At 36.5% G+C, this 25,154-nt stretch overlaps 1 pseudogene across 1 annotated transcript; it reads left to right on the forward strand.

Annotated features, from left to right (window-relative positions):
- The first annotated feature begins 406 nt into the window (after positions 1-406).
- Positions 407-6,718, forward strand: LOC147069068 (S-phase kinase-associated protein 1 pseudogene; annotated as a pseudogene). Its single transcript, XR_015071241.1, has 2 exons — positions 407-525; positions 5,983-6,718. The product of XR_015071241.1 is annotated as an S-phase kinase-associated protein 1 pseudogene (transcript).
- The last annotated feature ends 18,436 nt before the right edge of the window (positions 6,719-25,154 follow it).

Here is a 25,154-nt window from a genome sequence, read left to right on the forward strand (position 1 = left end):
GAATTCAAGCAGAAATAGTGGCACAATGATCATTGTGCCATTGTTATTGCGTATAACATTCAAAATGAGATGACTCAAGTGTGCCAACTTCACGCGATTATAAAGTTAATTAAAAAAAACCGATTTAATAAACCAAAATAAAATATTCAAACTGCTCTCCTGCAAAAACAAGGTTTCGAGTTGTGCCACTATTATTCCCCGGGTGCGATGTCATTCCGATACAATATTTAGTAAAGTTGATACTATTAAAGTTAGTTTAGTCCGTTCCAAATGTTATGTATCGGCAGAGTGGAACAAAGTGTCAATTAACGGAATATAGTGTAATAGTATTGTCTCATAAATACAGGTTGTCTGGTCACCCTAGCGATACGTCATACGAACGCGGGTCCGTCGCGCGACATTCGCCACTCTTTATTTAGTTTTTACCTAAAAGGTTTGTGGTTTTTAGAGACACTATCATACCTATTTTTATTATTTTTAATACGAGTATAACAAATCAAGGCACCGGTCGAACAATAAAAAAACGTAAGTTTTTATTAGTTAACTATGTATTAAACTGATAAAGTAAATATTTATATAACTGTATATTTGTATGCACATTGATTTATCGTGACATTCTTGATTAAAGTGGATTTTGTGATTATGATCTTTTAAATATCAGTGAATTCAAAAAAACATAAAAATCAGTTCTACCTATTTTATAATATCGATAATAATGTATTGTATAATTAGCATTTATTGAAAGCATATGGTTTTGATCAAGACACACATTTATACTCGATAATGGTATGAAAGCCAGAATTACTTTCCACTGAAACTTCCACAATAATAAAATGTTTAATTACCAAGTACCAAAAACTATCATCTGCTACAAATCACTTTAGAATCATATAATTTTAAAAGTAAAATATTAAATATATTATTATCTTGTGTGTTTTATTGAATAAATTTCGCAACTGAATCAACTTTTTACCTTTGGAAAGTATATTATTATTATTTTGTATTCCCCAAAGGCAAATAGACTTTTTTTCACTAAACGCTGATAACACTAAACACACAGTGCTGTGAGATTGGAAATGGATAGGTTTCATCGGTGGCAACCTTCAAATACAAGGTTATCAAACCAACCAGCACCGTCTGCAATTTGTATTCTTATTTTAATGAAAACAAATAAGTATAACTGATAACTGACTCCACCCTCGCCACTGCAATATACAAAGACAAAAAATGTATGCTGTTATCATACGAGCTGTATGGCTTGTTGGAACCACATAATTAGCATCCAGATTAAAATCATCAAATTCATGCAAAAAAAAACAGTAACCATGTTTTGTAGCGTTATCCATTGAACTGCATTTCCACTTTTATTTACAAAAAAAGGTCCAATTACACCTCCAGATGCCAAATGTCAACAAAATGAAGAACAAATAATTAGATATACTCTTATAGAAAGTTTACCGAATTTATTTGACTATATATCTAATGCTATTTAACATTAAAATTGAAGATATAACGCACGCGATATTCAAATAGTATTTTCCAAAAATGTTATAGGTACCTACTTAACCAAGAACATCTCGTCTCTGTTCTGGCAGAACACACTAACTGGAGAATACTAGTTTTGAGTAATTTGATTTTTAAGTTGTTAAAATGTTTGAAATAATGGTCTATCATGTGAGTTTATTAAATAATCGTAAATGACTTTAAAATAAAGACTGTTTATTTATTAAGAAGGTTTCCAGACGGTAAAGTTTGAAATAAGGAACATTTTGGTACTAACTCAATATGTCATTTTTTCGAATTAGTGTTTTCTGCCAGAACAGTGACGATCTAATGTACCAAGTAGTGTGACGTTATTCTCAATTTTAACACAATGATGATTACAGCAATACTCTTGATCATGAAATGGTAATTTCAAAGATGAGAAAGTATAGGGAATCATAATGACATGTATAGATAGTTCCTACAAAGTCTACAGATTATTCAGGCATTGCTCGCAAAGATACCCCGCATTCTTAATTTTCGACCTTCACATAGTATCCGAGCCCTTCACAGCCGCACTAATATAAGTACAGACACATTGTTTTAGTAGTAGGTACGTAAAATTACATAATTTTGAAACACCTCATAAAAAACTGGAAACACCTAGAAAATATTTGGACCGAGTGGGACTTGAGCTCGCATCTTGCATTGTCTGTGAGCTAGCAAGCAACGCATGTAGTCTTCCTGTGCTTCTATGTGTACAAACACTCGGCTTCGTGAGCTGACATGTCAGTTCTTGGCGATGGATCCAATTAGAAAGAGGCACTCCGGATGCCATCCGAGAGTGCGACGCTCCACAACAAAGTGGCACAGTCACTCAATTCCATCTCCGTGGCTGACCCTCTTGAGTGGTGCTACACAAGCAATCTATGCGCTCCAGGATTCATATGGGAAAATTCACGGGATGTGGCGATGGGTTAAAAAAACAATACGCCAATGTGCGACATTGTGCTTGCCGTTTTTCGACGCTTAGGATGGGGTAGTAAAAGAAAGAAAGATCCATGTCTTGACCAGAGCAAAGTTTATGGGCACATACAGTGGTGAAGGTTATATTATAAAACAGCCTTTTATGAGGAATATTTGTTATCCATTCGCCACTGAATCGAATATATTGAAAAAACAACATTGTTTTTTAATTAGTCGCGGAATCAAACCAGCAATCCACAATTTTATAGGCAGTTGCTTTACCAATTCGGCTAGCGTGAGTGCAATTCAAGTTGTTAATCTGAAAGAATAAATACGTGACGAATAAAAACATAACAGGCCACTCTTACACAGAAAATTTCAAAATTAAAATGGACACGTTGACAGATCAAAAACCTGACGTGAATATGCAAAATGTAGTAATTTATTTGTCGACTACATATTATACTAAGTACACAATATATTAATAGGGTCGAAGGAGTTGCTTGTGTAGTAATGAATTGGAGTATGAATGGATATAATTTATAGTAATAATGAGTATATTTTAACAAATGCCTTGGTCGATAGTAGAATGGATGTATTTTTATAAATAATAATAATAATAATAATAAATAATGGATATAATAATATAATATTATTATGATGAATGAATAAGAAGGAGAAGAATGATTTTTTTTCGAATGGACAAACTATGAATGAATATTATAGTATAATGAATGGATATTTATATAAATGTCTCAAAGACAAAAGTGATGAGAAACTGTTTTTCGGACCCTGCGATTATCTGTATTTCTGGCACCCAACTCGAGCAAGTCAGCAGCTACGTCTATCTCGGACAGCAGGTGTCCATAGACGGAAGCATGCACGATGAAATTGCTCGAAGAACAAAGCTGGGATGGACTGCTTTCGGACGTCTGAATATTATCTTCAAGAGTGACCTACCATTATGTCTTAAGCGTAGGGTGTTCAACCAATGTGTGCTACCCGTGCTCACGTATGGCTGCGAGACGTGGACCCTCAACACGAGAGATGTCCAAAGGCTAAGAGTCACACAGCGAGGCATGGAGAGGTGCATGTTGGGCATCACGCGAAAGGACCGTAAGAGGAACGAATGGGTTAGGAAGCAGACAAGAGTACGCGATGTAATAGACGTTGCCAAACAGCTGAAATGGAGATGGGCGGGGCACATTGCTCGCCGAAAGGACGGCCGCTGGACAAATGCCGTCATCCAGTGGTACCCAAGGGGTACGAAATGGCCACAGGGTCGCCCTAACAGCCGCTGGATTGACGAACTGGTAAAGTTCGGCGGAAATACGTGGCAGCGAACGACACAGGACCGAGAGAGTTGGAGAAAGCTTGGGGAGGCCTTCATCCAGCAGTGGATTGACCCCGGCTGATGATGATGATGATGAATGGATATATTTTATGAATGGATTAAGCTGGAATGAAAATAGTATTAATGGATATATAGCCAATGAAAATATATAGGAATGAATATTTTCATGATCTGATTGAATGAATCAAACAGAATGAATTTCATTGTAATGGAATATAATTATAAGAACGGATGTCTTAGGAAGATGTGGATGAATGAATATAATGAATGGATAATATAGCCGTATGAATGATAAATGAATGAATATATTTATGAATGGATATGGTAAGAATGTGTGATTTTAATGAATTTCAGGTAATGGACATAAAATTGAATGGTTTGATCCATAAATAATCAATTAATCGTTGAACGAGTTGATTTCAATGGATTGTTAATATAATGAAAAATATTATTCAATCGATTTAATATGAATGGGTGTAGTATAAATTGATAAAGAATATAGTAGAATGGATATAGCTAAAATGAGTCAATAATAAAAATAATGAATTATGTAATACTGGACATAAAATTGAATGGTTTGATTCCTGAATCAATTAATCACATTCACTTTTGACCAGATAATTGTAATTAATTACCACAAGACTTAAAAAAAATGAAGGAGTTAAAATCAGTGGACTGACAATTGAATGAAAAATTAATATTTTATGAATTGATAGTTGAGCATAACCTCGCGTTGAGGCATCTGGAAATATTAATGAAAGTGTCTAGACCAGTGGTTCCCAAAGTTGACTGGGCTCCGACCCATCTAACAAAAATTTCCAATCTTGGGACCCACCTCTTAGCTGTCTTAGAGAAAAGAGGGCATATATATTGGTAATGCTCAGATTGGGAACTACTTAATGCTGTCTTATTTGTTCTAATTGAAATAAAAAAAAATATAAGTTTTACCATGAATATGAATGAAAGACTGTTGAAATATGAAACACAACTTAAATAAAAAAAATATATATTACTTAAATACCTACACCTGCAAGGTTTTTTTTACAAAGTTATTTCAATGGGAAAGATGCATTTGTTTCTTATTTTTCTTCATTAAAGTTTAGCATCAACTTCAACTTTAGTTACTTTTAATCGCAGTGAGTTAGATATATCCAATTTATTATAATTATTTATTATAAAGAGGAGGAAGACTTTCATAGCTTCATCGAACAGGCAAGGGTAAATATCAGCAACTGAGAGCCAGAATTTCGTAACTTAAGTTTATTTCAATTTTTATGAATTATAAATAGCGGAATGAAATATCAAATTTATCACTTCCTATTTTTTTTAATTCATGTATACAGTGGTGAGGGCCCACTCAATATTCGCTCGCGACCCTTAGACTCTTAAGAGACTACGAATATCTTAAATTTAAAACGACCCTACATTTCAACAATAAAGGATCTGATAAATTAAATATCTTATAAAATGTAACACAAAACTTTCCGATATATTTGATTAGTTACCAGACTTTTTGTTTTTTTTTTTTTATTAAATGATTTCAAACTTGAGTATATTATTACAGATTATTTTTCGCTGATTTGATTTCAATATTATATTTTAAAGAAAATATTTCCACTCTTTACTTTTGTCACGTTTAGCATGGAGGTGGCTGCCTCTTCTGCCTTTATATGGATTTTGTCAATTTATTTTTCGGACTGGGGCTACAGGCCCAGCCCTATGAATGGTAAATTCGGCCCTGTCTGAGACTGCGTATGATTTGCTGTTATGTTCTCTCAATCCTTTTCGATGGCGATATGTGGCTATATATAGGCATTCTCAAGATTTCTTGGACTGTTCGGAATCGAATGGAAAAGGACTGAGAAGTTCTGCGTAGCATCAAAACCGGAAAACTACAGTACATTGACCACATTATGAGAGGACAAAAGTATAGCATTCCCCAACTTATGAACGATCAACTTACGGTAAACATAGCAGAAAACGACTCCGCATTTCATAGATTAAGAACCTCTGCAATTGGAAGGTTTGCAGCTTCACCAAACTGTTCCGGATAACAGATGATAAAGAAAAGATCGCCCTGATACTGGCCCTTGTCCGTTAGGGGATAGCATGATATGAAGATTTCCAATGTGGTATACTTATATAATATTAACTTAATTAATTTTGTTAAAATTTTCCAGATGCTCAACATCCAACTCCAGTCATCGGACAGCAAAAAGTTCATAGTCGACGTAGAAGTAGCGAAATGCTGCGGCACCGTTATGACAATCCTGAAGGATGCCGTATTGTACGAAGATGAGTTTAAAACTGTCCCCCTTCCCGATGTTAACTCCGCGACTTTGGAAAAAGTCATCCAGTGGGCCACGCACCACAAGGACGACCCTCTCCCGACAGATGACGGGGGAAATAGGAGCACCGATATCTCCCCGTGGGACGCCGATTTCATGAATGTCAACCATTCAATCATCTACGAGCTCATTGCGGCTGCTTATTATCTTGATATTAAAGATCTCCTGGACCTCACATCCAAGACAGTGGCCAACATGATCAGACACAAGACACCGGAAGAAATTAAGGAGATGTTTAAGACATACTTGTAGACCAACAAAAAAATATCTAATATGTACAAGAAAACATCGTTATTTTTATATTAAGATTGCTTTTGGAATTCTCGCTTCAACTTTGATTGGCACCTAACGTTTATTGCACCATGGTACAGCACGCATAACAGTTGTGGGAGACACAGCGGATGGAGAAAAAATCAAATCATGGGATTCTTCATAACAACTCTCTTCTCTAACTCCTTATTAAATTTAAAGTCATGTCAAATTCAGATTCAAATTAAGTCAAAGCACATTTGTAACTGGTCACAGTCTTGGGTAACTGCTCCTGAGATATTCCCAGTCATTAAAAAAAATGATGCTTCACACCAAACGATGTGTGCTGACACATCCGATTAAGACCGGGTGTAGCCGCGAGGCGGCCTGCCGCTAGTGCGTATGAGCCCTAAGACTCATCTCGTCGACCCGCGGCAGCTCATCCTAACACATTTATTCCTCCCTAATGATCGCCCACACTAACAATCGTCCCCTATCTTCATCACACGTATCTACATGCGTCCTTTCTGACACGGCTGAAGGCCTATCGTTATCTCACGCGCTAAGCTATAGCTGACAGAGACGACAGATGCCCCCTCGGGGCGCTGAGGGGTCAGGCAGATCGCTCGTGCGATAGGTCCCCAACATACTGTCTTGAGGTGCAAACGGCGATCCCCATAGATCAACCCCCGATAGAGAGACCTGGTCCCATCTCAACGATCCAACCATCCAGCCGATGGCGCCATCATCTAGTCAACCACCCCGTAAAAAGATGCGCGTAGATAAAACCTATTCCGTCAGTCCACGGCAGTACATCCCAATACCTCCATTCCTCCTCAACGAACGTTTATCGCTAACGACCGTCACTACCTCTCGTCACACGCATTCACATATAAGCAAATAAACCAGACAAAATGTACGAAATACAATGAACTAAAATAAGATTACCAAAGCGAAATACAAAATTTAAAATAAGTAAGCATCATTATAACAATCATTACAGAATCCTTCCGTAATAAATATGCAATACAGAGTCATCAACCTGGCCAAGGTAGATTTATAAATGATAATTAAGATCTATTATCCTCTTTTTCATCTCATCTTAATTGAGTGAATGAGGTCATTGATATTTAATTAATCTATTTTATTCCATCGTGTTTGACGACATCGGTTGACGCAGTACCAAACTGTGGCATGTACTGTAGTTAAATTGTAGGTCTAACAACAAAATGTTACATACACAATGCACCCCTGCGATAATAAAAATGCAAAAGTAAACACACAGTAAGAAATAAGAATTAAAATAAACAGTGTTATATTGGCCTGGTCGTTCCTCCGTAGGGGGTCTTCTTCCTCCATCTTCCCCAGTTAGGGCCTGATAGACGCTAACCGGCTGTGTGGCGGTCTGGTACCGCGTCATCCGTGCAGCGATGGCGTATCACGCCCCTCCACGGACAATACTCCATTTCGTGGGCCGGCACCTCTCTTGGTCCACGCCGTCTCCTCGCAGGTACACTGCACGGTTCGTTTGATAACTTCCATCAAGTTCGTATTCCAGTTATCCATCGTATAGTTATAATTAAAATTTAGTATTTAAAATGGTACTGTTCGGTTATCAGGAATACAGCGGAAAACACATTTTGAAAATAGCCGATAAACTGGATTATTTGTTAGGTTAACCTAACCAAACCAAACCTAAACTAACCTAACCTAAACTAACCCAAACTAACAAATAATCCAGTATATCGGGTATTTTCAAAATATGTTTTCCGCTCTACCTTTAAAATATATTATTCACTGCCCTATTTCTGACAGATGCTTGCCAACATGACAAGTACTGTCAAAAGCCCACGTTGGGCTCGCCAAAATGACACCCCGGGAAAGGGCGGGTAAAGCGGCAGACACGTCGGTCAGGACGCAGCAGTCACCACGCTCGCTCTTTACCATGACCTAATGTTGAGACACTGATGGTACGCGTGTCGGCGGTCATACCGTGTAAAATACATATCCCCCTTCAACTCTTCGGTCTAGCTCAGTAAGTGTAGGTTTTCAAGAGTGGGTCATTTGAAGGGCTTAAGTTGGTAGAGCACGTCAGCGTGCGGTCACTGTTGACAGTTGAGTCAATATAATATGTGTGATGGTGACAGTTGGTTAGTGTGTTAACACGGAAAAATCAGGATGTCGGTTGATGATAAAGATGAACGCACCAATTAATAGACGCAATGGTCAAAAGATTTGTAATGGTTATTGTTCACATTAAAGTTTACAGGCACAATCACAATTTACAATACAAGGGAACACAATTAAGTTTTATAGTTTATAACTACATACACATTGAAGATTAAAGGTTGGTCACTAAACGATTATAAAATTATTTATTTATTAAATTAATTAATAAACACTATGAACGCTCGGTAGGTATTTCACACAAAAGTTTGCGGAACATTAATTAAATTTATACACAAGTTTATTTATTTTTATTTGCAGGAATACGCACGGCTACACATATTTATTTTTATGGAGTCAGTCCAGTATACAACCCGCACATAGCGTTTTGAAATTATTTAGACAAATAGTTTAGGCGCCTTGTATAGCCGTAAAAAATAAATAATCATGATTCACGTCACTTAACTGAGATTGAAAGTTGGTACGTAGTCGAACACACACAGATGCTACGGCGTAGAACTTTTACAGATTTCTACGCGGGGAAGATAGACTGACCGAGTCAATTCCTATTGATACAAAAATTGTTTGAAAAGTAGGTAAAATAGCAAAATTATAATTCGCGGAGTTGGTACAAAGTGAGACACGCTCTCTACCTCCAACCAACGACCTCGTCTTACTAACTTCCTTCTCTCTTTTTCGACACCTTGTATCCTTAGATGGTTTAGGCGCGAGCTGTCGCACCTCCCTGATTGGTCCTTTTGAAAATTTAAATTTGAAAGGCCCAATGATGATTCAGGCCTCATGGCCTTGAATCCTCCGAGGATGCCATGGTTTAGGCGGTATCAATATGACACCTCATAACACATAAATTATAATTTACTTACCAAATTTTATATCCCGCATCGATTGTTAGAGTTTTATTCTTGAAGTTAAACCAGTTTAAAATTTTCATTGTCAGACAGGGTTGTCACATCTATGGTTGCCACACTGAGTCAAACACGCATGTTTTTATTAAATTTAATATTAACACTTAACTATTATTTATCAGGTATCTTACAATGAAATATAGTTTAAAATGTGAAAAATTAGTAACTTTCCATTGTGTGGTACTTCTCAAAGCACGGTACAACACAAAGAGCCACCTTGCATTGTTTACATCTATAACTAGACTTTTTTCTTAGTTTATTGCTAGTACACACAATGCACTTCGCAGTCGGGGACGATTTCGGGATCTGTAAGTCGTGATGGAAATTCTGCCTTCCTTTTTCTGCCATGAGAAGTACTGGGTTGTTCTTGTTTATGCGTATATACCAATTGCTTTATTACTTGTCACTGGAAGGTGGCAAGAGGAACTCTTTTCCCGGTTTTTTTCCGTGTACATGATATGCGCGTTGAGCTGAGATAGGTCCATCAGGTGCATAAATAATTTTATGTACCACCTCAAAGTCTTCCTTGAAGAATGGACAGATGATAATACCATATCACATTTATCTATAGCCCCCATATGTCTATTATAATCCTGTACAGATTCTGATTTTATAACTGCCTCCCCTCGACGTGTTTTTTTCCCTGTATCCGTTAAAATTTCTGGGTGGAGCGTGGTAAGCATAGCTACCTCTCGTTTATCTTTCCATAATTGGGCTGATATAATATTTGTGTGAAATGATTTCATTTCACCCTTTTTTAGTTTTTCGTTGAATTTGGGCATACCTTTTCTGTTTCTTCGGACGGTTCCACAACCATTCGTTTTTAGAGAGTGTAATTTATTTAATATTGGGCTTGTATACCAATTATCGATATACAGTGAATGCCCTCGTTCCATATAAGGTTCCAAAAGCGTCATTATTACGCTTCCGGACATTCCTAATGTTGGATGTCGGACATATTCAGTGGTTTCCCCTGTGTAAACAATGAAGTCCAGAACAAACCCTGTTGCAGTCACATAATACGAAGAATTTTATACGAAAACGGCTTGCTTTAGAGTTTAGACGGTATATATTGTCTAAAAATTAAATGCCCTTTGAACAAAAGCAAGCTTTCGTCTATACACAAATTCATGTAGGGGTATAACGCATCTTTGAACATTTTTTTTAAATGGTCAACTACAAAACGGATTTTGAAAAGACGATCACCAGGAACCTGCTCCTTACTGTCACAAAAATGCAACATTCTAAGAATAAGCTGAAATCTATTCCTCGACATGGTTTCTGAATAAATCTGGCTGTATAAAAAGGGATCGGTAGACCAATGGTCAACTAGTCTGTTTCTTGAATTGACGGCCATCAGCATACACACTCCAGGAATAAATACATCTCATTCAAGGAAGTCTCCTTCCATTGCATCAGCCTCCATGATAATGTCTCGCATTGGCTTTTGACATATAGAAATTGCTTATTTGTTTCATTGACTATAAAATTGACCAGTGTAGTGTCCATAAAAATTTAGAAAAAATCCAACTCTGTCATTTCTTGATCACCAAGTTTTGCACCTGATAATGAACAATCAAACTGATGTATGTTCGGAGTAAAATCACCAGTCTGCCATTGAAAATCTGAAGATTGTCCAGCAGACTTATCAAAGTTTTCAGGAATGCCTTCTGAATCATCCATTTCTACATCGCTGTCATCTGACTCTAATGTAATTCCAAGATCTTGTTGTAACTCACTCAATAAGTCGTCTGCATCCATTTTTAGAGGAATATCGTAAATAAATAAATGTTATTATTATATAGAACAAGTACCGAAACTTAATACGAATTACTAAAAAATAGCAACATTCACAAACACTTAGCATTAAGGAATAGGTTATTTTTTTTTAAAATTATGAAAAGATACCGATATCACGGAGTTAACTAATGAGATATCCTCAGATAACTCCATTAATTATTTTCTTAGAATTGAGGATTTACACCTCTTGAGTGTAGTATTTTTATTGTTTATAAAGAATAATGAACTAATTAGGTTTGACGATTTATTATAATAATATGCTATCCAGTGTATTTTTATTAATAAGATAGGGTTTTTACTAATTAGGTTTTTACTGACAATTCAACTATTCATAATTTGTTTGTTGTATTTTTTCTCTCTTTTTTTGTAACCTCTGACTAAATATGTATGTAATGGAGTTTTTACCTACTCTATTGTATTGATTTACTATATAAGGTAGAGTTAAGAGTTTTCATTGTCAGTGTGTGTTTGCCTTTGGTGAGTGTACACGACGCCTGAAGATGCCGAAAGGCGAAACCCGGGTCGCGAAAAACGACTTAAATGGAATGGTTCTATCAAGTACCTTCGGTCGAAAGTATTAATATTAAAATTGTTCTAGCGATATACATGACCATTAACATTATATTGTTTTTTTCTATCTATTCTATATTTTTAATGAAAATTTTGTTACGAAGTAGGTATAAAAAATAGACATTTTATTGATCGTGTAGTTAGTCACTACTAACTATGTGCTAATTAACTTATGTACTAATTTCCTCACAACTTCTTTATTATTCCATTATAAACATTTTTCCTGAATGTTTATTATTTCCTGATGTACATATTCTGATTATTTATAAAAATATCAATAAAAAATTGCAAAAAAATATAAAAAATCATACTTAAATACTTTTAAATTATAAAAACTCCGTATAAAAAAATATATATCAATATGTCCCTATATTCCTTGTTAAGATTTTATAGACACGCTGTACTCTTTCGAGTTAAAAATATTGCGCAATTTCGATTTTTCAGTAAAAGAGCGTTATAACTATAGTTGTAATTAATCCAATCGTATAGAGTAAGAAAATGCGACGTAAAACATGTTTTCTATCTCAGAATATGAGTCTGTTATGCGGAGTCAGTAATTTATTTCGTCCGCGCAAAAGCATGTTGAATCGAGTTAAAATATAAAGTGCGTAATATTATTCCAAATAAAAACAATTTTTGGACATTATCTCCGCCGTTAATTAATTAATCATCATTTAATTTTGATGAGAATATAGACTATAATAGTATCTCTCCGATTAACTCAAATCATATTGAAAACAATACTCACTTTATAGAATGAATTTAAAACTGTCAAAATTTTAGTTTTTTTGCTCTCCTGAACATTTGTGATTTCAGACTTACAGCGGTTTTCCCGTCGATATATGTGTGCCGGCCCTTGGTTGATTCTTCCCACCATCGCTGCCAGGTCTTCCACGCCACGCCAAGCGTCATGAGACGTATTGTCCGCTTCAACGAGGTTACTTTTTCAGCAACAAGCCGAGGAGACGGGGCTAGGTGAAAGTCACCAACAACGGCCTCCTCGCCTTTGAAGAGCATCGTTGACGCGCCGCTGACCTGTATGTGCAGATCTAGTGGGAGAATGCTGGCCAGGACCGAAAGCGCGCTCGTAGAAGTTGTTCGGTAGGCCTTGGTTATGGAAAGCAGCGCGCTGCTCTGTCCGCTTAAATGAGTGCTTCTAAGTTTGACACTTTTCGGGATACGCAAGCACCACACACTAGCAGCGTAGGCGGCGATCCCCATATAAATGGCGCCATAGGTAATCTTAAGCGCCCTTACTTTTAAGCCCTATCCATCACCAGCCATACGGCCCACCCTCTGGAAGGCCCTCCCAGCTTGAAGCCAGACTTGGGTAAAGGCATGGTGATGGAAATTTAACATAGTGTCCATTTGGACACCCAGGTAGGTGACGATATTTGACACTTTCACTCTCGTGTCACCGAAGCGAACTCTGTGGGCGGCCGCTTACAGTTTAGTCGTCCCGGTCCTTTCAAGATAATGGCTTCTGTCTTGGAAGGTGCAAAAGATAGTCTGATTACTTTACCCCACGCCTCAATTGACTTTAAGGCTTCGCCGACGGCACTCTCAATCTTCGCCCTGCTGTCGGCCTCCACCAATAGCAGCGCATCGTCAGCGTAGGCGATGACAGTGCAATCGGTTGGAAGCGGGATCCTAAGGGGCCCGAGGACAGAGCCTTGGGGGCAGCCCATGCTGGTGCGCCTCTCTATTGTAGTAGAACCAACACGAAACTCGATCGATCTATTCGTGAAATAACTCTGAATCGACGCAAACAAATTTTCTGGTAGTCTCTTGAGCCAAAGCTTTTGAAGTATAAGAGACCAGGATGCACTATCAAACGCACCTGCAATGTCCAGGAAAACTCCTAGGACGAATTTACGGCGAGAATTTTCAGCGATGGCAATCACGTTTCTTATGGCGTCTGTCGTTGATTTGCCTCTTCTGAATCCAAATTGCTTATCAGAAAGCGGCGCATGCTCTTCCAGGTGGGCTTCAATCCTGTAGCACAAAGTTTCTCCAGCACCTTACCGAGAGCCGGCAAAAGTGTTAGAGGACGGTAGGCTTTGGGGCTTGACGGTTCTCGACCGCCGGCTTTGGGGATTACCTTCAGTAAGCCCCGCTTCCAGCAGTCGGAGAATGTGCCGTTCTTGATGCAGTCACTGAAAAGTTTGGTAATTTCTGGCGCGGCGATGTCTCATGTGCGTTTGACAAGTATATTGTCAATGCAATCCGGGCCTGGGGCCTTGCCAACAATCAACGTTCTAATGATGCGATGACGAGTCCAGGGACGATGCTACCATGAGTATGGTCCGCTTTGAGGCTTCTCTTCCTATCGAAACTGACCATTCATCGACAAAGTGGAACATTGAAGTTAAAGTTCCTCCACCAAACCCGCCCCGTACCACCCTCGGTCTTAATCGAGAGTATCACGGGACCCGTCAATTGGTGATGTGAAGCATCTAAAAATTGGCCTGGGAGTGTCCTGGGAGAAGATGCCCCAGACTTAGATTGCTACGCTCAAAGTGAGCTCTGACTGAATTTACTGAGTTTACTCTAATGCAAAGTGCCAGGGAGAGAAAAAGCACATGGAAATTACTAAAAAGAAAATGAACCTACTTGTTTACTAAATTAAAGAACAAAGCTAATCATACAGGCAGCAATATTATGTGAAGAGATCTTCACGCCCGTAGTAAGACGCCGCAAATTTTTTGAAAGCAAGATAATTGGCCTTAATAGCAACCAGGTCGGACGGGCCGATGGGTCCAACAGCTGGTTGGACCAACTTGAGCATTTCCTCCCGTTCGGAGCACATACTCAGACACTCCCATAGGATGTGGTTGGCATCCTGTATTTCCCCTCCGCATGGACATGTCGGACGGCTTGCCAGTCCAAGCTCGAAAAGCTTGCCAGCGAATCCACCATGGCCAGTGACAAATTGACTGGTGTAATGGTCTGGAGTCAGATATTTGGTTATCTCCATTCGCCACTGTATGTCTAGAAAAAACGTATATGTGTGCCGGCCCTTGGTCGATTCGTCCCACTTTCGCTGCCAGGTCTTAATGGCCGCATCGAGCGACATGAGTCTAATTTTGCGCCTCAATAATGCTACTCCTTCGCCAGCTAGCCGAGGGGGGGGGAACGAGGTGAACATCACCAACGTCAGCCTCCTCGCCCTTGAGGAGCAATATTGAAGCGCCAGTGCGTACGTCTTTCCCCGCTACCGCCTGCCGCTCCGCAGTTCAAGCCGAAGCCACTAATTGCACCCACGTTAATCGGCGTAATCAGCGTTAATGCAGCTGCTAATGAGCCCAAACCACTTACAACTCAAAAACACTCGAAGACCCGTGCAACGACTATAGTAACTAGATCCCAAAAAAAATCCCGGAGATTTGAAAGACACAACTCGTGCAAAGGAGACTTCAGCGGGACTTCAGGTGGAACTTCGTTAGGTAGGGAAAACTCCTACGATGACTTCTAGATCTTCACTACCCCGCGGGACACCATTCCGTTAGACCACCACGAACTTTCAAGATCACCTCCCTCTGACGTCAACATCAGAGACGAGCCTTAAAGTGGGACTACATCTGCGACTTTTGTTGTCAACCTCATAAAATTTATCGATTATGTCTCGGAATAGGGTAATAAAATCGAAGGTGTTGCTACTTGTTGATGTTGCTCAATTGTCCACACCTGTGTTGCGGCAACGGTCATTTTTTCTTGTAAGCCACGGAACGTTCGCCTGATTATTATTATTTATTCGTATTTGTCGCGAGTCGGGACGCGCTATACCTACCTATCAAAAAGCGCTCGATATTTGCGAATGGGACTCATGCACTCTTTAATGTAGGTACCTATTACAGTGGGTAGGTTTAAGTCGCCCAAATAAATATTATAGGTACTTATAGCTACCCTATAGCTACCAATATTGCAATCTCAAAGTCGTTGGTGACTTGATACGGCTAACCCAAAATAGGTAGATGTAGGATAGTACTTACTTCAATTTGTTCTCCAACCTTTACACCAAAATGATACCATTCCATTTTTATTATGCGCGTGATAATAATGTTATGTATGAGAATTATTATGGTTTATGGTGCAATTGGTTTAATGATCCCACGCTTGGAGACATATTATTTAGTGCTTCGTTGATTTTTGATTCCACTTGTATTTTACAAATATGATAAGATAAGTGATAAGCTGATCAGTGACGTCCCGTGGGGGTAGGCAAATTGAGCGTCGCTTGGGGGCGGCAGTTACTCGAAGGGCGGCAAATCGAGGAGAATCAATAAATATATAAGAATAGGTACCTAAACTTAGTAATAACGGAAATATCTATCCATTAAAAAAATCATCTCACTGGCTGGAAACAAAATGTACCTATTAATTATCATAAACGGTTTAACAGGGCTGTATTTTTTTCGTCGGGTTCGCAATTGTCTATTTTACTTCCGTTGTCTTTGGAAATCACTCTTTGATTGCCAGCAATGACAAGTGCAGATTTGCAAATTATAGGTAGGTAGGTATTTTTGTTATTAAGTTATTATATTTTTATATTAATGTATTTCTTAGATATTGAAGTCATGAAAGGGTAATAAAAAATACTGTATAATGGGGTGATTTTGACGCTGCCTAGGGGCGGCATTTTGTCTAGGGACGTCACTCAGTACCTTTACCAAAGTAAACTTAAATCCACTAAAACCCTTATTGAAAAATAAAACTAACCAAATTAATGAAAAAACTTATAAAAAACCATCTATAAAAATTCCAATATTGGTTTCCCATTAACAAAATAATTTGCATGATATGTAATATCTAGTAGAAGCTAATTATTGAGCTTTCTAAGCTAAGCGAAGGAAGTTACAATATTTCTATTTTAAATTTAAAGAATCAGTTACAGAAATAAATTATCTACGAAATAAACAATATACTAAATCTAACGTAAAAATATTTTCAGCGCCTTCGCTAAATTCCTATACCTACTTACATCAAAATTTCGTCTCCTGTTAATTTATTGACATTTTTATTATTTTTCGTCTGAAGGCCATAAAATGAAGCTACGTAATTGTATAGTATATAAACAAAAAATACTGATTTATTTACAAACGTTGTCTACAGAACCTTAGCTTCGGTGATAAGTTCTTGGTAATTTTGTGTTACATAGGTAGGTACCTACTTCGTAATTTAGGTATCACAGTGTTTGGTTGATCACTATGTTTTGTTTTGTATTATAATATTATCAATCAAGTAAAAATTTTATGAACTATTAGAGTTTGTCAATAAAATAATATAAAAATACATTGTTTTAAAATTAAAAATCATAAAATTTATTTGTTTTCCTACAATGGATAGACTTAGTAGAGAAACTATTAAAATAAATAATCGATATAATATACAGAAGTAGGTAGTATCTAAAACCTTGTTTATTTTTATATTTATTTTTCATTTTTGTATTGGTAGGTACATTGTTGAATATTTAAAAAGGTGTCTGTATTATTTAATGAAATAAAGGGATGGGGCGCCAAGATTAGATTTTTTTTAAAGGGAGGTTTAGTAATATGAAGTTTGGAAACCACTTCTTTATAGTACGTACGCGTTGTTTTTCAGAAAAATTAACGGAAGATTTGAGTTAGTCAGAGTCTCTTTTTACATGTCCTGACAAAAGAAAAAATACAGCGAATTGAGAATATCTGTTTCAAATAAAAAAAAATATATTTTTCAAAAGAAAATCCTATATTATGAAATTATAGGACTTTGCACCGATTATAGTATATATATTATACTATTCTAAATCATATTTACTGAATATAAAAAAAAAACAATTAGGTAAATTGGTAACTATACCGTTTATTGAATATATTAAAAATTATACACAAAAATGAAAGAAAATAAGGAAATATAAAAACATTTAATAACACACTAAGTACTTAATTTTTAATACTTAAACTATTTTTTTTATTCAACGAACAATTCACAAGATTTAAAAATGTAATATTATAACTCTATTATAAGTATTGAAAATACATAATTTTGAAAACGCTTCTGAAAAAATTCATGCTATCCCTTTCTAAAGTAATGCTGTCAAGTGATGTCACCCAGCACACTGACTTAACAAAATTTATATAGTAAAGTTGTCAAACGAGAAGCATAGGAAAGTGATAATGAATAATTTATAATTAACTATTTCTTTTATTCAACGAATAATTCACATGATTAATTTAAGAATGAACCATTCTGATTATTGAACATACCGTCGTTGCGCCTGCAAAATCCGACAAACATTTTTTTTGCGTTTTTACATTTTTACGCTATGTGATAGAACGAGACGCGACGGACGGGCCTGTAAAACCCGTTTTCTAATATCAACGCTAGTTTAGAAAAAATGCAAAATAAGCTATGTATTTTCACTTAAAAATGGCTTGCAAAATACGCTATGAATAATCCGGTCATATATCGCATTTTAAAGTAAAAAAAGTTACTATTAATTGCGCCTGTTAATGACACATGACGGAGCTTGCGCCGACCTTTACTTCAGAATGCGCCTTTTACTATCAGCGCTAGTGCACATAGCGGATTATTTACGTTTGTCGACAAATAATATTTAAACAATAAAAAAGTGTAAAATTACATTTCATTGCACAATTATTTGTGTTTACTTAAAGAAGAGTATTAATTTTAAAAGCCCAGTAAGTAGATAGGTTAAACAACTACTGTTTATTATAATCTAATGTAACTTTCTTGATGTGCTATAATAAAATTGTTTAATTATTTATCCATCGTACTCTGGATATTTTTATTTCTCCTTCACTCGATAATTATTACTTATTTATATGCAGGGCTTTTTTTTCCATTTAACGCGGTGGAACGGCGTTCCGGCACCTTTTTTCACGGTTTTATTTCAAAATCAATTAAACGAAAAAATATTTGCGCTTAAGTAATTACAATAATAATTCGTTAAAATGATAAAATAAGGTACAGGTGGAAGCCATTTTGAATGTTGGCGTGTTAGTGTTAGTGAAGTAACCGTATAGTTTAAATAGCAAACATGCGTATGTAACTAGCTTCATACGTATGCTGCGTATTATGATTTTGACAGTTTGACGTTTATCGCATGGCAGCATCTGCGTATATTGTTATTTACGTTTGTTTAGTCAGTTTGTGTTACGATTACGTGTTGTGCAACTATTTTATATATTATTTAGTGCAACCCCAAGTTTAAATATGAAAAAAATTTCCTGTTACTTCTCAACCACCGGCAGCGGCGCCGATTCCGCAAATAAAAAGCTCAAAACAGAAACGATGACAGAAGATATGGAAATATCGGTACATGTAGATGTTCCTGAATCATCTCTAGCTGATCTCGGGGATCAAGGTCGAACTCAAAACGATTGGCCAGACTGCTGGTCATTAGATCAAAAAAACGATTTTTGCTCAAAAAACGAATGGTTGAACGTACACAAAATGAAACTTGGCTGCACAATTTGCAGAAACGTTGGAACTCTTGGAACTGAAACGACAATGGGAATGAAAATATCCAAAGAATGGGCCAATAATGAAATCACGTATTCTGGGAAAGAGAGGAAGCTACAATTGGGGTCACTTCGAAAAAATTTTTTCGATCACAGAGGATCTATTGCACACAAAGCAGCGTTAAAAATCATTTCTGAAGCCAAAAAAAAGCAGATTGAAAATACTTTTTTAAAATCGTTATCTCGCGAAAAAATAATAACAGCAAACATTTTTCGAACTGCATATAAAGTAGCTAAGGAAAATCAATCATTCAATATGTTTGAAAGTGAAATTAATCTCCAAGAACTAAATGGGATCGAAATGGGTCATATTCTCCATTCCACTAACGCATGTGTTAACATTGTAAATCATATATGTGATGAAATGAGAAAAAATGTTTTCAAAGAAATTGTTCAATCGAAAAATATAATTTCTTTGATAATTGATGAGTCTACCACCATAAGCCAAAAAACCACCCTCATTGTGTATGTTCGATGCTGTGTCGAAAGTGTTGGAATGAATTCACCAATTAATTTGTTTTTGGATTTGATTGAACTTAAAGACGTAACGGCAAAAGGAATATTTGAATCATTACTCCAATCTCTTGATTTATATGGGATGACAGAAGAATATTTAAAAAAATATTTAGTTTCGGTTGCATGCGACGGCGCTGCTGTGATGTTAGGTTCTAAAAATGGAGTGAAAAAATTGCTGACAGAAAAATTTCCTTCAATTATAGTTTGGCATTGTACTAATCACAGATTAGAATTATCAGTAAGTGATGTTGTAAAAAAAAATTCAGGGATCAATAGATTCAAATCATTTATTGATAAACTTTATGTTTTATACCACGCGTCGCCGAAAAATAATAGAGAGTTGCATTTATGTGCAGAATCACTAGGCGTTGAGGTACTGAAAATCGGAAGAGTTTTAAGTACCCGATGGGTGGCATCTAGTTTTCGTTCAGTTTCGGCTGTGTGGAATAATTATGAATCCCTTGTGCGTCATTTTGAAGAAGCGATGAATGACCCTACAAGAGATAAAAATGACAAGTGTACTTACAGTGGCTTAAAGAACAAAATAACATCAACAGCATTTTTATTGGATCTAGCATTGATGTGCGACGCTCTCCAAGAATTGTCGGAACTTAGTTTGGACCTACAAAATCGCAATGTGAACCTTTACATTGCAAATCGAAAAATAAATGAACTCGTTCAAGTTTTTGAAGAAAGAAAACAGAATTTTGGACCCTATTATAAATGTGCTGCAGCTGCTATAAGCAATCTGCATTTTCGTGGAGTTTTACTTCACGAAAAAGTTTCTAAAAATGATCCTCCTATTGATCCGAAAATATTTTATTCCACGTTGAAAACGTCAATTGAAAAAAGGCTGCTAGATAATAAAGATGTTGAGTTTGCACTTTGGGCTCGCGTACTTGACCAAAAATATTGGCCTGAAGACATTGATAATCGGTTGACATTTGGAGAGATGGAAATTAGAAACATTTCGATCAGGCTACAACTAGATGAACGAGAAATGATTCGTGGATTTCGCGAATACATTCTCGAAAAGACATATTCTGAAAAACTCTTGCGTTTGGTATATGCTCTGAATTCTATTCCCATTTCTTCAAGTGAATGTGAACGGGGGTTTTCGCAAATGAATCTTATTATTACCCCAACAAGAGCTTCGTTAAACACTAAAACAGTTTCGGCACTCTTGTTCATCAAACTCGTGGGACCACCCTTGACACTTTTCGATCCTTCAAAATATGTTGATAGGTGGTTACTTAAAGGAAGACATTCGGCCTTAGACTCTAACACTAAGAAAAGGAATCGAGATGATGTATCAGACGAGAATTGGAAAAAACTTTGGAAATCACTCTAAACTTTTATTCAAGTTCATAAATAAATACATTACATATGTATTTACAATTATATTTTAAAGTTAGTCTTATTTAGTCTTATTTGTACAATATATTTCAAATATAATGTATGTTTTTTATTGTTTCTGTAGCTTTGTTTTGACTAAAATAAAAAATTATCGTAAAAATCAACCTTTTTTTGTTCGCTTCGTGGCATAGCTCCTTTAAATTTCATTTAAGTGACATTTGAATATAATTTTATTTAGTAAAAAGCTTGACATGAAGTGAGTTCCGGCACCTTTTTTTTTTAAAAAAAAAGCCCTGTTTATATGTCAAATTTTGGATGGGAAGATAAAGGTTTGTTCGATACAGACTATCGGCTTGGTTAAAGATGTTTTACGCATAGAATTAATAACATTAAATTATGCAATTATCATTTTTTACCCGGGGCAAATTCCGCTATGTCTAAAATACGCGTTAATTTAAATCCGCTATGTGCTGCCTCAACCACAAAACGGATTTAAAGACCCAAATAAAACAAGCTATGTGCCGTTTACCCACAAAAAAAAATATTACGACTAAACTGTTAAATATTGTATTATAAAATATCATTTATACTGAATCCGAAGTAATTTTCTAATTTTCAGTTTATTTGCTTTGTCAAAAACGTGAGGCATTGTTGAGTAAATCAGTTTTTTCCTTCTCCTGAAAAGTTGTGTTTTATACATTTACATTTTTTCTAAAGCGTTTTCAAGATTACGTATGTTCACACTAATTTTTGTTTGAAGTTTTTTGTTTCATGTTATTTTCAAGATTTTTTATATCAAGCTGATAAATGTCATTGATTGCTGAGCCTTCCTTTATCAACCTATGTCTAGTCTTTGAATGTACATGATGCAATATAGAAAAAATACTTTCACGCAAGTATGTGGAAAAAATGGTCAAGAACGAGATTTCAGAGAGTCCGAAAATACTATTATTTTGATTCTGTAAAAAATGTCACAAAATAGGTAATCAATAAGTAATCAAAATAAGTGATAGACATATTATGCTCCAATTGATTGGCAATCTCTACCTACACGGGAGAATAAAAAGTAAAAAATACATAGTCGATATCACTAAATTCCTGTACCTACCTACTGTGACACCCCCGTATGGTCCCCATTTGGAGATGTCTTTGTGTATCTTGAGAGGCCCGAATCGGTATCGAAGCCAACAAATAATAACGGCTGATTGCGAAAATAATTAAATAATGTTTAATATCTGTCTAATAAATATCTGACCGGCAACATTGTCAAAAAAAAATACGTATGGCAACGCCGCATTTTGTGCACAGCTCGCGAGTGTGACGGTTTTTTTTGGCGGGGAGAAGCTTCCTTGACAGAACGCTACAAACAGCTAAATCGCGAACACGCCGATTTCGTCCTCCGCAAAATTAAATTATATAAAAATGTAACGATTATAATATTAACGTAAATAAACTCGCCGTTTCTGATCACAATTCCGGTGTGTTAATTATCCACCTTCACATCCCGAACCCAGACGAAAAAAACCATACTAAAAACACAAAGTAACAGTTGGTTTTCACCATTCAAAATGGAGGGGAGTGATACTACTTACGTAGCACTTCGTATTAAAATCAACTGGTATGTGAATTTTATTAACAATAATTATTAATGATCCATTATTAAGTGTGTTGCTCGCTCTTTGGCTATTCACTGCCAGTCCTCGAAACAACTGGCGACTTCGTCTCGCGACCGAAATTCGATCCGCAAATACGATAAAAGTAATTAAAACGTACGGACTAAAGTGATTATTTTTATGATGGCTTACCTCATTTTAAAATGTTGCCATTTGTTTATCTCAATGTAGACGGTTTTGGCAACTCCAACATTTGTCAACTTAGTTCAACAAACGATTAATGTAATTTGTGGTCTAATAAAATATGATAATTATCGTTAAATTTTATGAGGTTGGCAACAAAAGTCGCAGATGTAGTCCCACTTTTACTCACCATTTCTCGTCGTTTTCCAAGGATGGGGATATTGTTATGTTCATTTTTAACATGACTAACTTTGATACCGCTGGCGACCCCGATTATTATCGATGGTCACGTTGAAAGAGCGTATGCGATTAGACAGATGTCGCTATTGGAATTTCCGGCCGCAACGGCAGGTCGCGTGGTGTGAGAGAAGCAACATGGCTTTTTGATTTTGTCTGCCGCACAGAGCAGTCGTGCTCCGGTTTGGATTACCCTATATTAATCATGGACGTCACCTAACGGAGCACGATGCAGGTGTCATGTCAAGAGTCACTGATCGTTCCAATTTGGGTATTTTAAAACTATTTATTTGATTCACTATTCTTCCTTTATGTCTTTTCAAACTTATCCACTTGTATTTAAAGTAAGTATTTAGAATTCCAGTATCGATCTGCTTAATAACTTTTTAATGTATTTTTAAATTCTTGCTTTTGCTATAATATAGTTTCTGTCAAGTATAAATCGCTCTTTTATTTATTGTTCCCATTTCTATTTTCCACATTGTTAAATATTGGTTATCTTTCTCGGTCGTAAGATCGTGTGGCGTCCAGAAATTTATTATCTACATCCTAAACCCTGGATTGCACGAGCCTTCAGCCGTGTAATCCCTTTTTTTTTAAATTCAAATTACAGTAGTTGCCAGTTGCGAGATTTCTGAAGGAATGCGGAGATTGGCTTGAAAAAGATCAGGTAACTTTACGGCTCTTGTCTCATATCTCATGCTCAATACTATTAACTATTTTACTTTACTTTACTTCATTTAATATTATTTATAGTAGTAATTGTGTCTGTGTATAGATATTTCGTATGCATAAAGACGTATTGTAACAAGATCATTAAAATCGTTAACCTACAATTCAAGATCAATCATCGTTTTTGTGAAATTAAGAAAAGTTTGCTTCAAAGTTATATTACAGTATTAATATCGAGATTTATGAGTCAGTGCTTAGTCAGGCCAAAAGTGCTTAATTGACGTCATTACGCTCATTAACATTTATTTAGTATCTACGAAATAACTGAAAGTGTTGATATTGTTTATCGCGTTTTTATTATCTGTCATAAAATTTAAACTATCTACCAATTTAAAATGAATACAAAAATGGAATTGGTCCAATTGCTCGCATTATTAAAGTCAGCTGTTGGCCGAGTGGAAGCTCTTCAGAATGTAATCGCTACTGGATTATGTGACAAATGCAGCTGTCACCTGGAGTCCATTTCCTTGGAGCAGCCATCGACTATTACCACTGCTGTACAGCCAATCTCTTCGGTCAGTCCAGTCCCTGCTGTCCGTTCTAGGACAACAGTCATTACAAGGTCAAAAACAAAAAAATTAACCATGAGTAAGCCACCTGTCGCTCCCAGCTGTGCGGAAAAAATTAATGTAGTGGCTTTACCGGCCACACCGGCCCCTTTTCAAGACAATTTGTCGCAGTCAGCCGGCACTGATGATAAAATATGGACCACGGTGGAAAGCAGCAAACGTCAAAACAACAAGTTTACCACAGCAGCTGTTAACATTAGAGGTACCAAATCAGGCACTGCCTCCTGCTCTGGTATCGAGAAGACGAAATTAATTCACGTTTGGTCGCTTCATCCTGATACTATCGTGGAGGCATTAACTAGTTTTTTAAACGAAAGTGTAGCTAGTGTGAAAATATCCGTTCATAAACTTCTAACAAAGAAGAATTATGCTAGATTTAAAGTTGTCGTTCCGGAGTCGGATGTAACTAAATTTATGATACCCGATATTTGGCCTGCTAACTCGGTCGTAAGCGAGTGGCAGTGGAAACGGCCTTCTCGTAGTCCGAAACTGTGACGTCCAAATAATATTAATTCATTTCAGAAGCTAGATATCTATTATCAAAACGTTCGGGGTCTTCGAACT

This window comes from Rhyacophila brunnea, unplaced genomic scaffold (genome assembly GCF_057557595.1).
Source record: "Rhyacophila brunnea isolate RB1 unplaced genomic scaffold, BYU_Rbru_1.0 scaffold_24, whole genome shotgun sequence".
Taxonomy (NCBI): domain Eukaryota; kingdom Metazoa; phylum Arthropoda; class Insecta; order Trichoptera; family Rhyacophilidae; genus Rhyacophila; species Rhyacophila brunnea.